The sequence below is a fragment of the Sparus aurata genome, chromosome 9, assembly GCF_900880675.1.
Source record: "Sparus aurata chromosome 9, fSpaAur1.1, whole genome shotgun sequence".
Lineage (NCBI taxonomy): Eukaryota > Metazoa > Chordata > Actinopteri > Spariformes > Sparidae > Sparus > Sparus aurata.
The window spans coordinates 9,616,837-9,629,077 of NC_044195.1; the positions used below are offsets into that span (position 1 = coordinate 9,616,837).

At 42.9% G+C, this 12,241-nt stretch overlaps 1 protein-coding gene across 3 annotated transcripts in view; it reads left to right on the top strand.

Annotated features, from left to right (window-relative positions):
* Positions 1-734: 734 nt before the first annotated feature.
* The window catches only part of LOC115588510 (radixin), a 44,445-nt gene continuing 32,938 nt past the window's right edge, over positions 735-12,241 (top strand). The window contains exon 1 of one of the 3 annotated variants that reach the window (XM_030429155.1): positions 735-1,024. The gene's annotated coding sequence lies outside the window, so the exon portion shown is untranslated. Of the gene's footprint in view, positions 1,025-1,198; positions 1,287-12,241 lie in introns of those variants that run through there. The other 2 variants (XM_030429156.1, XM_030429157.1) reach the window with 2 other exon arrangements.

Here is a 12,241-nt window from a genome sequence, read left to right on the forward strand (position 1 = left end):
ATTTCGCAATGCTTTAATATTGAAGCTGATGTTTCATTTTCTATTGATTTCGAACCCTTATTTGTACTGTCGATTAAACAGCTAGTTTCTCGACTGATCGATGTGTTATTACCCACAGAACGGCAGAAAATGTTTAGAATTGTCAATCAGTGTGTCAAAGCCCAGAGTGACATTCTAACGTGTTGTGTGTTCACAATCCGGAGACATCCAGCTTACTGACAAAGACACCAGAAAATACTGACATTTGTTTCTTCAAAATGTACTCATACCAATGACTCCAGCACGAAAACAGTTGGCCATTAAACTGATAGATGATGACTACTCAGCTAATCAATACATTGTTGTTGCTCTGAGGCAAACATGTATTTTCAGTGAAGATGAGAAGATCACTTGAGATTGTAGAGTGAACCCCTATCAGCGTCAGGCAGGTCTGTGTACATCTACTTCAGTAAGACATTTCACTGCTAAAATCTTTGTATTTGGAGAGAGCTGGGTTAATAACCACTGAGTGAAGCCTCTGTATCGATTTTACACTCACCGAACCACTTTATAAACCATTACTGGCGCATTACGAGCTGTTAGTAAGCGTGGAGTTGGCAGTGACCTGACACATTTACCAGAAGGACCTCGGGGGTGCAGACGCCCCCCCTCTTCGCTCTGTTAAAGTTTGGGACCCCGGGGTGCACCCCGCAGCAGGCCGCTCTGCACAGCGTCAGTCACGGGGTGAGAGAGGGAGGGCAGGAGGGAGGGAGGGGGTGAATCTGCAGGACTCGGCTCACCACGCCTCGGTACGGTAAGTTCGTCAGCCATATTGACTGTCTGTACCTCTTCTACGCTCGTGGGAGCCTGCTGCCTGGCGGAGGAGTCTCCAGCACTGCAGCCTGCCGGTGCGCACCGTGTCCGGTAAACAGCGCAGAGAGGACGGGGAGGTGAAGCTCTATTTTTACCCGCGGTGGATATATAAAGTAGGGCTGCCAGCTGGAGGGGCTGACAGTTGGACACATCCTCGGCGCAGCCTATAGAGGTGAGTTTGATCGCCTTCATCTCTGCCTTGGCTTCCTTTAAGCCGTTCAACCGAAGGGGGGGATTTATTTTCTCTTCCAGGAGCTGCTGAGCGCTGTTTTTTTACGCAGGCCCGTTAACGAGCCGCAGCGCTTCTAACTTCTTTATTTTATATAACACACACCTATCTGACAGGCAGGCTGAAGGCGGAGTGGAGGCTGGTTTGCCCCCCTTCACCTCCTCCTCTAACCGGCTTCTTGCACGTTTCAGGACGGGAGGACGGGGTGAGTGAACCGGTGTCACTTTGCGCTGAGGTGCCGTGTGTCAGTTCAGATGTTATGCAACAGAGCAGGGCTTACATTAAGAGTCAGGGTAATGACATGCTTGTCCTCTTTTCCCAAAAACGAGCAAAAAGGCGGGTCAGAGACCAGCTCTTGTGTAAGGTGTTCAAACCAATTGTGTACACGCGGACAGCCGCCCCACGGGCGCGTGTCAGCGCCTCGCGGCTCGTTATTTCGCTCCGGAGTTGGAATTCCTCGGGTCAGTGTTGTGTTGGCTCCCCGCTGCTCTTTTGTGACGCTCCGGGCGGTAACAATGTTTCCTGCGCCGTTGGCAACTTCAGCCGCGGGTCCCTGCCGCTGCTGACGACGCGCCTTTTTTTCCTTTTTACCCCCTCCAAACAATGCAGCAAACAAACAGCCGCCGCTAACACGATTAGCACGCTGTCACAGTGGAGCTGTCATGGCTCTCACTGTTCATATTTATGCTCCGGCTTCTCTGAAGTACCTGTGGTCGATACAGAATTCCGCTACTCTTTGCGTCTGTGTCGGCAGAAGTCACACACACCGCTTCAACTTTGAGACAGACAACAACAAACTCGCGTGTATCGTGAGAGAAACCGGTCCGACACTCGTTCATGCTAAAAAAAAACACATGTACGTGACGGAGACTGACGCTGTGTTGTAAACAGTATGTTAAGTCTCCCCCTCCTCGTTACTACGTTAACTTTGGGTGACTACAAGTGGCTCTACCCTCCGTCCTGGAGACCACGCAGGGCTGCACCGTGTTACACACGGGCTAGTTCAGCTTTTCTACGTAGACGGCGGTCCTGAATACAGCCGCATACATTAAGGCGCCCACACATGATGCTGGCAGCTCCATCTGGCACAAACAGATGCTCCGTCGGCGTCAGGGAAATTAGCGAGCCTCTGATTGGCCTCATTAGGGCTGGGGGAGTGACTTTATTGGCTATTATCCCTGTCGGTCAAATCTTCCTGTTGCTCCCGGCTCCGCCTCCTCCGGGGACCGAGTTACAACTCATTTGAGAAAGAGGCTCCTCCATCATGACACGAGATACCTCTGACGGCTGGTTTTAGATTTCTCCCAGCAGCGCTATTTTTTGTAACCTGTTGAATAATCTCATGGCTCCAGACCAGAGCGGGAGAATGTAGTCATGTCCTGGCCAGACGTGAACTTTAATAGTTGTTTTTGTGCCGTTTTACAGCCTCAGGGCAGGTCTGAACTCAGTTGAAGTCATACCTGTTGGCTACTACAACGACCCAGAGTGAATCTTTATCTGCTCATCATTATCTATGAACTTGAAAATAAACTCTTAGTTCTATGAAGAGTGAAACTGTCTGTGGAGATAGATGGATTCTCCCCTGGAGAAGTCAGAGGACCAGGGTTGCTTTGCTGTATGCTCAAACACATTCAGACTATTTTGCACACAAAAACGAGCAGACGAATCAGATTCCGCATGTGAAGTTGGCTGAATCTTGACCATCTCTTTGCATGCCAGCTGCCACTGTGAGACTGTCTGAAATATCTCTGGGTTAGTTGTGGTGTCTGGTCAGCTTCTCTAGCTGAATAGTTGAGATTTAGGTGCTGGAGCTTGTTAAAGGAAATTTGTATCTACCTTTCCTCGTTTGAAAATTGGCAGTTATTTCCCTATGTTTCTTTTGTTACCATGGCTACATGCCCAGTCTGTTAACCCCCAAATAAAAGAATAGATATAACAAAAGTGAATGTACCAGAAATACCCATTATAGTCATTCACTGTAATGTACAAGTGCATGCATGCACTAGTAATAAGTACAGTAGGTCGAATTTGAACCAGCTCTGCATTGCAGGGGATATTAAAATCAAAAGTTTAAGTAAGACTTTCAGCACTGGGTATTTCAAATCAGATGGTTGAGATCGTATAGTTTAAGTGGTATCCAAACACTGATGCCTGACGCACTTAGTTATTAAGCCTTTTTTAAGGTAAATGTATCATAACCAACTCAAATAGAACTCAAAAAGAAAATCATTTTAAATAAATTAACAATAAACAGTTTTTTCTGTACCGTTACGAGGTTTAGGCACAGAACCAGAACCGTTTTGGGCACACCTCAGGTGAATTTATCAAAGTGGAGAAGATCCAAACTGATTAAAGAACTTAGTACTAATGGTTGTAGTTTGTTCTCAGTGGATTTATTCAGACAGTTTCATTATTAAGATTATTTGAGTTGCTTATCTTTTGTCTGCTTTTGTAACTTTTTGTACACAGTTGGCAATAACATTGGTCCATAATTATGTGAAATTGCATTTTTTTTAATGGAAAATGAAAAAGCCATCTTAAATCCCGTCTGCCTTGAGCTTGATTTATGTTTCTGCATTAAATCAGATGCATATTCTACACCGTAGTCTATGCCATAGCATGAAATACACCTTCCAAGAAGTGCAACAACTGTGATTGATCCGCTAGGTGATGTCTTTTTTTCAGCTTCTCTTCTGGTGCTTAGCGGCGGTACTAATATGGGGGATTGTGAGCCCTAGTTTCCCCAGTAAACACACCGACTAATCTGACAAGCCAGCTTCTGCTCTTTGGATGAGCTCTTTGCTACTCAAATGTTAGGATTTTATGTTTTTAGCTGTCATATATGCCAGTTAGCTATATCACTTTGGACCGTGTGAAATTGTAACAGACATTAATCAGACATTTTGACATACAAACCAACCAGTTTTCAGTGAATCAAGAAAATAATTTTCAGATGAATTCATAATAGAGATAATCGTGAGCTGCATCTCTAAAGTTACAGTGCAGTTGTGGCACTTGGTTGGTTTCAGTTGGTGACAGGGAGCAAACGCTTCAGTTTCACAACCCACATCACAGCCAGCTTCACTGACAGTCACTATCTAGTTTCTCTTTCCGTCTCTCACTTTTAGCATCTCACATTTGTCATAGTTGTCTCCCGTTTGATTTCTTCCACTTTCTTTTTCTGTTTTTGCATCTCCGTCAGTCCAGCTCTGCTGTTCTGAAACGTGACATCATACAGCAGATTAAGTCACTTGGGATGTGAAGTATTCTGACAGAGAGTGTATGGGAGAGGACAAAGGAATATGCAGAGTAGTCTGATGGTCTCATGTTTAACTTGCACAACAGGTAGTGTTCAGTCCAACATAATTCCTGTGTCCTTGGGCAAACGTCAACCTTTGACTCATTTTACGTCAGCCTGGATGAGTGTCAGCTCAGTGCATGAGAAGACAGGAATGATGATGCCATTCATCTCAGATTTCCGTTCATATTAACAGCTGTTGGAACATGTTGACTGTTATATGTCACCGTCTGTCAGTCCACTGAACATTTATTACAGTCGATTTTGATCAGATGTCTGATAATAATAATACTGAATCCTGTTGACGTTGTTGGTTACTGAACAAAGATTGAAAGTGAAAAAACTGTCTCATAGTAGCCATCTTTGTGGTTTCTCCAGGTAGTCTGTGGTTTCTTCTTTCATCACTTTTTGCCATCCCAGATTTAGACTTTTGTTCAACTGCATCACAATTTCATAATTTGTCCCAAGCTTTTAGATTTACTCTGTCCACTCTTGACATGGCTTTGTCAGTTTTGGTTAACTTGGATCCAGGGTTGCAGTGATAAACCACTCTCAGTTTATACCGTGAAATGAATATTGACAGTTATGTAGGTTGTACACACAATTGCTTATGTGTTATGTGTACTGAATTCTAACATTTTAGTGTTAGTAACTTAAGTTCACCCAATTATAAAGGTCAGCTGGGGTTTAATTGTCAGGAGATGATATTTTGTGAAATTGTAATGAAGTATATGTTCATTCCCGCCATTGCAACAGATGATAATAATGATTGTGTAATGCTGTATACTATGAGACCATAAAACCACAATAATTTCTACTCTGATTATCTCATAGTGTTGCAATCCCTGGATCCATTCATTTATGTTAAGCTGCTTGCACAGTGCTTGACTACTGTGATCAAGATTCAGACTGATGTTTGGTAATTTTTTTCATTCTCTTCTTTCCCTCTTGTTTCATCTGCATGTTTCGCCAGGTAAGAAGTGATATTAAGAAAGCTGTAAGCACACAATGCATTTGGTTCAAATTGTAACATTCAGAAAAGTCTTTTCAGTGGCACCAAAGTTGCTTTAAATGTCATTTAAGGTGGCAGCATTATTTTGCAGTGTTATTTTTTTTTTCACACCATGAACCAGCCATTTGTGCTGTTAGACAAACACTCTCCTCCTCACACTCCACCAGGAGTCAGTTGGCTCCACTGTTGTACAAGTAAAACCTTGTTGTCAAGCAAAGCAGTTGGTCAAGTTTCATGCTGTTATAACAGCTGTTGGAAGTGTGTGTGTGTGTGTGTGTGTGTGAGTGTGTTTGTGTGTGTTATGTGTCATCTCTGGCACTTACAGCAGGACATTTTGTAGCCTCTGATAACACATGTGTAATGACAGACTTAACACAAGTGAACACAATTTTAAAATGGTCAGCTTCATTGTTGTCTTCATTGTCGTTTATGTAGAAATTTGGAAGCCACAAAGATTTTACAAAATGTCAAGAACACATGCAAGCACTAACACACACACACACACACGCACGCGTGCACACACACACACAAAACCACAAGCACCTCTTAAATGCCAAACCTCAAACCATCAACCAAAACAATGTTAAGCAGCCACAAAGCTTTCCCTAGATGACAAGAAAAGAAGCTAAATATTTATCTGTGCAAAGATCAAAAAACCATGAATTCAAAAAACAAGCAAATAGAAAATCATTCCAAATGAAAGATGACATGCAGAGAGAGAAGTGAACAGCTAAGTGATGAAAACAGTAAATTCATGTGGATTCAGATTCTGATAGGCTTGCTGTGTTTCTATCGTTCTTCAAATCGCTCTGAAAGTAACGCTATTGTTTACCACTGTCATTGTTCTAGTTGTGGTATGATCTCCACCATCCATTTGAGTTAAAACAATTTGTATTTAGCTAAAATTATCGTTCTTGGTTTGGACAGCTCTGAAGAATGCAGCATTCATGATGTCCCTATTGTGGTTATAATCCCCGGCAATCAATCTCCAACTCCAGTAAGAGATTCTTTTCCTTTTATTTTACATTTTAACCAGACACAAAACAGCTTTCTTTATTCAGACAAGTGTTGCTTTCGCTGCCCGATCGATCACCTCTGAATGATATCCAACACAACCTCATTAGTGGTGTTGTTAAAGAGGGGAGGAATGCAGAGGAGGAGGAGCAGGATTCTGTGAAGCAGTGTTACAGGACACTCTATAAAAGTGTGTGTAAAACTCAACAGTGTGCTGAAAAGGATTCGGACAAAACAAGACAGAGAGAGATGAAAGAGTTTAATGTGCGCAGAGAGCAGGGTTCCTTTCTGCATGAATGGTGACCTGGAAGCTGCATCCGCTTGGGAGCGACCCTCTGGTTTCACTGAATGAAGGGACACACAAACACACACGCACGCACGCACGCACGCACACACACACACACACACACACACACATATAAAAAAACAGACCCTGAAGGCGTATACATCCAGGTTGACAAGGTAGTGCGTTGCTACACAGGGCAGACCTGTGTTCTCTTGGAAAGCCCTGGATGCTCTCAGCTACAGCACACACTAAAGGTCACCCTGTGAGGTGTCAGTTTGTGTGTGTGTGTGTGTGTGTGTCGGCCTGGGGGTCATGTGTTTCCATAAAGCCTGGAGCATTTAAATCTGTTACAATTTGCAGATGCAAATCACTTTCACCTTGCCGAATGGACAGCAAAGCCGATGTTATCGATGTGGTGGCCGTTCGACCTGAAGAATGAACACAGAACAGAGGGGGAAGAGATGGCAAGCGTGAAGATGGAAGAGGCATTTTTTTTTTATTTAGAGTTCATACGGGATTGTATAGCTATATCAAGTAGAACTCTGAATATTATAAAACGTGTACTATGGATCAATAGAGCCATGCATACTCTTGTCTTTCAAAGGAGCCGGAGCAGGAGCCATCATCCCTAACTTTCTGTATTCCGGCTTCCTAAGAAAAGCAGTCAGACAGCTTAAAGTCTCTCAGTTATTTTAGTATTCTGTGTCTTTACCTATCTTCCTGGCTGCAGGTATATAGGTCAAGGCAAGCTTTGAATTCTTATCGTCCCTCCCAGTGCTTCATTCTACCCACTATCTCACCGTCTCTCACCATTGATTAGGTCTAATATGAAGACGTAGCAGAAGGAAAGGAGATATAGAGGTGGAGGGAAATTGCACAAGGGAGAGTCAGCTGATAAAGTCACGACAGGCTGCATATTGTGTAGTGTCATTAAGGCTGCCTGCTTTAGATTTTAGGCATCTAGCTCAGGGACTTACACTGATAAAGGTTCAGAGTGTGGCTGATATTAAATTAGGTGCCAACGACACATTGAGGATGTGTGTGCTGCTTTTATCTTTCCAGTCTGCAGTCATGGAAGGAACCAGTGGACTCAGCAGTTAATTAGTCACACCCATGCACGGATTATAAATAATGCTGATCCAATCCACTGACCTGCAAAAAGAGGCTAAACAATATACAAAAAACAACATCAGCATTTATTTTGACAGATATTGTGGGCCCCGATGGTCGGCTGTCGGCCAAATATTTGGGCTGTCATTCAGCGTCCGTGACCATAGTTGCGGTGGTGCCGTTGCTACTAGTTGGCCCCTGTCATCTGCTTTTTGGATGATTGAGCATGTAGAATCATCTGATAAACCTGTCCTGTGAGAGAAAATCGCTGTGATAGGCAGTTCATTGAATCAGTGCGCTAGAAGAGAAAGGAAAGAGAAAGGGACAGGGAAAGCCCCTGGAGCCTGTTTATGTTGTATCAATGAAATTAGTGCAGTGCCCGTAAGAAAAGTGTATTCCTATAAAAAAAAGTGGGAGGTTATGGAGCTTTTTCATGGATGGCCAAATGAGGCTGTGTTTGAAGCTGGGACGTCAGGGATATTTAGGTTTGTTGTGAAATCCGATATTCCAGGGTATAATTGGCTGTTTTTGACTATTTTTGATTTTGCCATTATATTTCATCTTAAAAGCTATTTACTTGGTGTCATTATTTTCAGCACAACCTCACATGTGTGACTGTACAGTTATTTTTTTTATTTTGACATACTGTATTAACACAATGGACCTAAAATCACAAAAAAACATGAAATCCGAGTAGAAAAAGTTAGATTTTCTTACTGTGAAAACCACAAATATGTTTAACAAACCATTTTTTTTTTTTACTTATAATGCAAATATAAATGGTTGTTTATCTAAATATGTGCATACATTTAAAACATTTACAAAGTTATATGTAACTATTTACATTTAAATGCAGGCAATGCTCAGGTCTGCCTGAGCTCCTTCCTGCTGAATGAAGAGCTGCACTGCCTGCTCCACATTCAGCTTCTCCTCATTATTCTGACTCATTAAACAAAAAAACGCTAGCTGCTAGCTAGCGGCTAGCTACACACGAACATCCACAGATTCCGATTCCACTTTGTTGTCCGGATCTCCTCAGACCCGAACAGACTCGGTCCGGACTCGTTTAATCTCATTAATCCACAACAGTCAGTTTAGATGCACAGAACAAAATGGAACGGGACTGAACCGCCGGCAAAATCCCGGTCCAGCTCGCGCCGCTGCAGGTATAAATCTGCTTGTTTCTTAAGGAGGGGGGTCGCGGTGGGCTCTGCAGTGATTGGCTCTGGTGCGCGCGTGGCCACGGTGTGCAGTTATTGGCTCTGGTGCGCACGTGACTGTAGTGGCTCCGGTGGACAATGCTCGTGGAATTTGTAAAGCATTTATGAAATAATTTATTAACGGTATCATTGCAGTCCAAACAAATGCGAAATAGCACACCCTTGAACCAAGCAACAGCCATGTTGAAACACTCAGGTCAGTCTGATCCTGATCCGCAGAGATATTTGAGGAATACACACACACACACACACACACACACACACACACACGGACAGACAGACAGAGGTTATTTGCTTTTACAGAGAGATGACTAGTAACATCCATGAAGTGCAGTTTCCCCTTATGCTTTGATATTTGAAACTTTTTCTGACATATTCTTGACAAGAAGTGGCTATATTAGCGAGGATGGTGTTTGATGAATGACAAATACAGACTACAGCTAACGTGGTGGTATGGAGAAGCATTTCCTCCAACGCAGCTGTTGGCTACAGTCTTGTGTGGCGTGTGTAGCTTTTTTCAGCCTATGTCGCTACCAGTTCATTGATGGTTTGGTGTGTCTATGCTGGTTCGAGCTGTTTTTTTTTTTTGCATAAGCTTCAGTCTTTGGGCAGGTTTGGGTTGGAGTATTTCTTGTAAATGAAACGATTAAAAAGCTCCACTCTTTCGCAGTCATGGGAAGCTGGGAAGACAGTGTAGTTAGACTGATTGTGTTACATTAGCCCGGCCCCATAATGAAAGTAGTGAATGAAATAAAGCTTGAATACAATCTGGACTGACATTCGACCTCCAGCTTAGCAGTACTCGGCTGTCTAGTTCAGCAGGTTCAGGTTTTTAATACATAGGTGGAGGTCAAGGTTGGGTGCCCGTGCAGAACTTGGTCACTGCCTATACATACACTGTTATATGAAATAACATTGACAGCTACATCTGATAGTGTTAGTGAAATATGTTCCCAACACTGCAAAGTGGTGGGTAACATGTCATAATATTCAGTGATGATAGTGGAAACATATGTTTTGTTTCCCACTGTAGAATAATTGTAGAATGTAGAGTAAATGGCGTCAAATGAGAATGAGAATGGCTGTCGTAGTTGAGCTGCGTTTGTGACCTGGGAATGGGAATTGGGTTGGTTTGATTGCTGCTGTTCAATTTGACATATTCCAGGCTTCTTGTACCTTGAGGATTCGGCTGCAGAGGGATACTGACAGGATGACAGAGGGTCCGTGCATTGATTCAGAGGAAGTGCTCCTCAGTTATGTGACACATCAAAGTGAATTTTCTGTGGACTTATGTGAAAGAGAGAATTAGGGCTAAAATAGGCCACTTTTTCAAAGTATACTCATAACGCTCTCTGATGTGATTATGAAATTTGCAGTTTGCCTCAAGAATATTCAGTACATTTCAAATATGTATAAATCCTCCCCCTCCCATCTGGAATACCATTCTGATGGAAATGGAAGCTTTAAGGACAGTTAAGAAAGCTGCGACCTACATGGAGTTGTATGAGCTACACAGCTCTGGTTAAGTTTGCAGCAGTTTGTTACTGACCAAACTGATGTCACATATTCAGTATAGATGTTTGTTTACCCATATGTGTGTATGAGGACTCTGCTACTGCAAACAAAATCTACCTCTGGGTACTAATAAAGTAACTTGAAAGTCCAACACACACATATACTGATGATATTGGATTTTTGTAGCCTGCTGTCCTGTCAGTGTGTGTGTGTGTGTGTGTGTGTGTGTGTGTGTGTGTATATATATATATATATATATATATATATATATACATATTATTTAGTCTAATAATTGTGTTGTAATCATTGGAAAGACTGACTTGTGCTTCTGTCATTGCGACGTTTTAAAGTTGAAAACTGTTTTAAGCTTCAGCATATCAGTAAATGTTAATTGCATTGTAACTGATATATAACAATGAAATTCTCAGCGTTCACATTGTTACATACAGACATTTTTGTCTGCTGCTCGAGAAAATTATCTCGTTATCTCTGGAAAACGGAGGAAATTAACTCGTTATCACAGGAAAACGGAGGAAATAAAATGTATGAATGCATGACCGTTTAGGGCTTCCGTACGCGGGACAAGGGAGGCGATCCATTTTTATTATAGACAAAATTACTTTTCAACAGAATGTGAAGTTAGCATGCTAATCGGCTAGCCTTGACCTGCCCTGTCTCATTATACCACTTTGTACATTGAGAGGCGCAGTCCGATAGTGTGGCTCAGACTGACTGATGCCTGATCTCACTCTCACCCCTGAACCAGCCTCAGTCACGCACCAGCAGTTTTCACAGCAGATTTCTGCTGCCCACAGGCACTGCTTTGGTTCTGGTAACCATTCTTGCATCCCCCACTGAGTGTCCCCGTCCTGGGCCTGAGAACCTCCTCTTCCCGGTGGTCCAAAGCATCCGTGCCAGCTGTGCATACACTTGACTGAGCTGACCAGCCAACAGCAGCCACAGTTAGTGGCAGTTACTTGTCTGGACTAGTTGTATGTTACCAGTTGTGGGGATATGCTGCCCCCCATTTCTTTGGCATATGAATTCAACAGGTGGCCATACTTATATTTTTTGAACAAGACGGTAATCACCACAAACCACACAAAAGACCTCTGTCTGACACTTTACAAATAATCTACACAACACGTCAAAAAGGATGCTTAACATGTTGGTTATGAAAATATACTGAAGTAATGTAAACATTCCTAGCTGGTAGGTGTTGTGTAGAGTTACTCAGCATACAAGTCTGAGCAGTTTAGATTCACAGTCGTGCAGTAACACCGGTTTTCGGCTCTGCTCCTGCCCTCAGACTGAGCTTGTGATTGAGCCTGCTTTAATTCCCTGTGCTGACACTTGAGAAAGGTCTATTTCTGGCCTTGCATATCACAAAGATCTGGCACCTAAGGGACACCTACCAACTGCTCTCTCCATTTTAGAGTCTATTCATTTAGCTGACGTGCACTTCTGGTCAAACACACACTGTCCAGATAACCATCACTTCAACAGCAGTGTACAGCAGGTAAACGGTAACCTTACATGGGGTTAGGGGAAGAATTAAAGCAAAACAGAAGAAACTTTCCACTCTCTGTGATCTCTGTGTCTCGGTGGAGTTTTATTTTCTTGCCCACTTCTCTCTCTATCTGGCCGCTCCTTTCTTCTCTACTCTCTGTTACTCTTTTGTCCTTCCCAAATTGCCACCAAACAA